General features: G+C 58.0%; 1 protein-coding gene across 3 annotated transcripts in view; it reads right to left on the minus strand.

Moving 5' to 3' along the window:
* The window catches only part of Def8 (differentially expressed in FDCP 8 homolog), a 15,789-nt gene extending 13,344 nt beyond the window's left edge, over positions 1-2,445 (minus strand). For 2 of the 3 annotated variants that reach the window (XM_023705167.1, XM_004644981.2), the window contains exon 1: positions 2,380-2,445. The gene's annotated coding sequence lies outside the window, so the exon portion shown is untranslated. Of the gene's footprint in view, positions 1-2,331 lie in introns of all 3 variants that reach the window. The other variant, XM_023705168.1, reaches the window with a different exon arrangement.
* Between the last annotated feature and the right edge of the window lie 2,221 nt (positions 2,446-4,666).

Here is a 4,666-nt window from a genome sequence, read left to right on the forward strand (position 1 = left end):
CGGAACTGGGGCTTGAACTCAGACCCTTGCGCTTGCCAGGCAAGCACTTATTCTACTGAGCCATCTCCCAGCCCCCAGATGCTTTTTAAATCTGTTGAGAGGTCTATGTCTTCTGGTCCTATTACAAACTGAATTAAGCCTGTAGGACAAATCCCACGACCCTGCTGGCTCCTCCACCTAAGAGGGAAGGGACAGAGCCTAGAGGGAAGGCCCTGCCCGGGTTCCTGCCAGGGGACAGGAGCTGGCACCGGAGTAACTGCCTCCCTGGCAACGCTTAGGGGCCGGGGCCCAGGCTGGGGTTGGGACTCTGCACCTGGGGAGCACAGGTAGGAGATGTGGCTAGGCCAGCACTTGAGGCTGGGAGGAGCGGGCCTGTCAGTGCCTGGACATGGGTCTCTACAGAAGACACCAGGAGGACACAGGAGTCTTGGGCTTGGCACCTGACGACTTTGGGTAGATCATGCAAGGCGTTAATGTCAGAGGCAGCTGCTGAAGGATGCCCGTGCTCCAGTGCATCCTCACAAAGGCCAAAGGGTAGGAGGCAGCGCTAACGCCCCTTGAATGGGGAGTCCTGATTTAGGGTTTGTCACATGATTTCCCAGTCTCCTTTGCTATGCAGGGCCATGTGACTATGTCCTAACCAGAGGATGTAAACAGGAAGCTCACGCAAGACTTCCAGGAGTTACTCTTATAGGGGCTGCCCGCCCCGCTCCAGCTCCCTTCCTCTGCCTGTCTGCTCCACTGGCATAATTACTGGAGAGAAAACAGCAACTCTGGGATATGACACAGAAGCACATATGAGGGTGGTAAGCGACACGGTTCAGCTGAGCGCCAGCTTATATTCAAGCATGATGGAACCCAAGCATTTCACAACTCTGCTCTTACGAGGGAGGGTGCTGTCCCTGGTAACCCAAACAACTGGACTGCTCACCCAGTCACCTCACAGTAGGAAGGACAGACCGGTCTAACTTGAGCCCCAGCTCCGCCACCTCCCTGTGACCTCTTGCCTGTGCTAAATCTACTCTGCTGCCAGGTTCTCACATGTCAAGTGCAGGTTATAATACCTGGGGTGTCATAAAGACCAAATTATCTCAGACATAGACTTCTGAGAGCAAGGACCAGCTCACAGTAAGCACCCCATAAATGTCAGCTTGCTACCACTTTCCTATTTTTTCTGAGAGGCAGACAGCTCTAATTTAAACTCTGGCCCTGCCCAGGGATGAGCTGCTGCACACCACCACCCTCCGCCCAGAGTCGAAGAGACACCTGCTTCTGCTGTCCCCTTCAGTATGCTTGTGCGTCAGTGACACCAATACCTTAGAGTCACTGCTAAGCCAGCTGTCAAGGTCAACAAGGGAGCCAGGAGCGTGCAGGAGCCACCTCCAGATCTCCCTGGAAAGCTGCTGGCCAGAGGGCTGAAGGGCAGGTCCTGGGTGCAGGCTCCCCAGGAAAAGACCGTCCCTCGTTGCAGACACAGGGAAGCTCTCTGATCTCGTGGCTGCTCCCCCCCCCCCCCCGCAGGTTGGGAGAATCACATGCCCTTGTCTGCTGGGAGCAGCCAGGTGTCCCAGCACATGGGCACAGGGGACAGTTGCCCTGAGCCTGAGAGCAGCACCAACCGCTCCTCCCACCCCTAGTTTCACTCCACAAAGCCTCACCCAGATTTCAGGGTTAGCCTCAGAAAGGAATGGGCAAGGAAAGGGAGCCTGGAAGAGATGCCCACAATCCACCCGTACCTCTCACCAGGCACTCCACATCGGAGCCTCCAAGTACATGGCCAAGGGACTGCTGAGGGACTCAAGAGCCAGGGTGTGTCTTGTCCCACCTCAGCAGGGCCAACAAGACTCAGTCCCACTCAGCTGCCACCTGCAAGCTCTGGGAACGACCCTGCCATGAGGAGGACAGGGTGTGTCCCATCTGCTCCCAACTGGAACAAGGTCAGCCAGGGACAAGGCTGCCATTCCTCCGAGGACTATTTGCCCCTGGAGTCATCAGCAGAGATGCCCAAGCCTCACCTCCTCCATCCTTGCCCATAGCAGCACCAGTTCACTCTGGGATGAATGACCTCCCCCTGCCAGGTCCCTGACATCACCCCACCCATTTCACCGGCAGAAAACAGAGGTCCACAAGGTCGGCCTGTGACAATCTCTGGGTGGGAGAACCCCTCTGTGGGAGCCAACCCCTGCCCTAAGGCTGCAGGGGGCTAAGTCACTAATCCCCACAGGCTGGAGAAGGGTCCACGGCGGCAGCTGAGAGCCGAGAACCCCCGCCGCCCGGGCTCTGGGTCACTCCACACCCGGGGCCGTGCGCAAGGCCCCCAGTACCAAGCACCGCCGTGGCCGCGCCACGCGATTCCCGTCCGATTCCCTCCGCGCTCACCGATCCCGCCGCCGCCGCCGCCGCCACCGCCGCTACATTGTCGCCCACCGCCGCCACACAGCGCCCGGGCGCCCGCTGCTGCCGCCTGCGGCCCGGAGGCGCACGACACCGTCCCTGGGCCCCGCCCCGGCCTCGGAGGGGCAGGTCGGGCCGCCCGGCGCAGGGCGCTGAGGGATCTGCGGAGCAAGCGGGGTCTCTGGCAGCAGCGGGGTCGCCGCGCGGGAACCGCACGAAGCCTGCGACGGGGTCAGGCCGGGCACGTCCAGCTCGGGGGCTCCAGCCCGGGGCACTGGGGACGCAGAGGAGCGGCGGAAACGCGGGCCACTCGGGCCCCGGCGGGACGGCTGCGCGGCGGCCGGAGGAGGCTCAAGGCGCCCTGCGACCGCGTGGGCAGGGGACAGCAACGGGCACGCGCGGGGCCTGCGGGAGAGGCCCGGCGGAGGGCGAGCGCGGAGTGCTGCTGCGCCCGGTCTCCGGCCGGGAGGCCCATGAGCCCCGCCGCCGAGCTAGCCGCGCCCCAGGACGGCGGGGCCACCTGCTGGGCGGGCGCGCGCGACCGAGGCGCTGCCGCGGGTCCGCTCCGACCGCCCTGCGGGCAGTGTCGCCGTTCTGTGGGCCTTGCTGCCTCGCGGCTTCCACCTGAACTCCCTTCCTCTCCGCCACCACACCCTTGCGGCCCTGAGGGGAAAGACCCGGGTACGCGCGACGCGCTGCAGGCCTCCCGCGAGGCGCTGTCCAGCTTCCCTCCCTGCGTCTCCGCCCCAGCGTCCCTCTGCGCCTGCGCCGCACACTGCTCACGCCCACGTGGCCCCTTGAGAGAGAAGCTCAAAAAAACTCAACGTTGACCAATCAAATGTCTACATTCTCTTCGGCCAGCCAATCAGAGAACGCTATGGCCTGGCGTGGGGTGTGCAGCTTTGGGAAGTGAAGTTTGAGCGGAGCGAGGTCGTGGGGGGCGGGGCTGAAGGGGGATTGCTGCGCCCAGATCCTGCGTTTCCTAATAGCTCAGTCTCCACTACTCCTCCGGGACTAGTACCGTTGGCTTTGCTAGGTGTGGTGGGATTCTTTTCCCCGGTAGCGGAGACTGATAGCGCCCAGGGCGTGCTAGGCAAGTGCTGTACAACCGAATTGCTTCTCCATCCTTTTTTAGTTTTGTTTTTACCATCGGGAATCGAACTCAGGACCTCACACTTGCCAGGCAGGTGCTGTGCCACTGAACCAGGGCTTCCTTTTAAATTTGATCTTAAGATGAGGTCTCCAGGGGCCGGGGAGATGGCTCAATGCTTCCCTGGCAAGCGCAAGGGCATGGGTTCAATCCCTGGTTCCGGAAAAAAAAAAAAAAAAAAAGAGGAGGTCTCCGAGGGGCCAGACAGATGACTCAGTGGAATAAGCGCTTGCCCGGCAAGCGCCCGGGGGCCCGAGTTCAATCCCCGGTTCTGGAAAAAAATAAAATGGGAAGAAACTTCAAAAGGAAAGCGAAATGGGTGGAGAGTAGAGAAAAGGAAGTAAAAAACATTTACTGATTTTTTTTTTAAATTTATTTATTTGTGTGTGTGTGTGTGTGGCCAGCTCAGCCCACCAGGGGGCGGGGCTGGTTGGCATGTGGTGCTGGGGGATTGAACTGCGGTCCCTGTGCTTTGCTAAGCTTGTTCTAAGTAGGTGCTTTAGACCACTGAGCCATCTCACCAGCCCAGCATTTACTGATTTCACTGAGCTCGTTGAAAAGAAAGGTTTATGCTAGGGTTTTTTGTTTTTTTTTTTTTTTGCAGAACTGGGGATTGAACTCAGGTCCCCAGGCAAGCACCTATTGACTGAGCCATCTCCCTGGCCCCGTTTGTGCTAATATTGATTGGACAATTAAATGCTGATATCTTGTACTTTGAGTGACTAATTTAAAGATAAGGTGGGGCTGGGGAGATGGCTCAGTAGATAAGCACTTGCCTGGCAAGCGCAAGGGCCTGAGTTTAACCCCTGGTTCCACCTAAAATAAAATAGCAAAGATAACAATAGGCAAGGTAAGGGCCAGGGAGATGGCACAGTGGAATAAGCGCTTCCCTGGCAAGTACAAGGGCCTGAATTCAATCCCTGGTTCTGCCAAAAAAAAAAAAGGCAATGTATTAGCCATCGTTATCCCATTATCTTGTTTTGAATTTTTTTAAGCTTTACAATTATTATTATTATTATTTTAAATTTTATTTGTTCATTTATTTATTTATTTATTTTGTGTGTGTGTGTGTGTGGCCAGCTCAGCCCATCAGGGGGCTGGGCTGGCTTGTGGTGCTGGGGG

Source organism: Octodon degus, unplaced genomic scaffold, assembly GCF_000260255.1.
Source record: "Octodon degus isolate 3935 unplaced genomic scaffold, OctDeg1.0 scaffold00215, whole genome shotgun sequence".
NCBI classification, from domain to species: Eukaryota; Metazoa; Chordata; class Mammalia; order Rodentia; family Octodontidae; genus Octodon; species Octodon degus.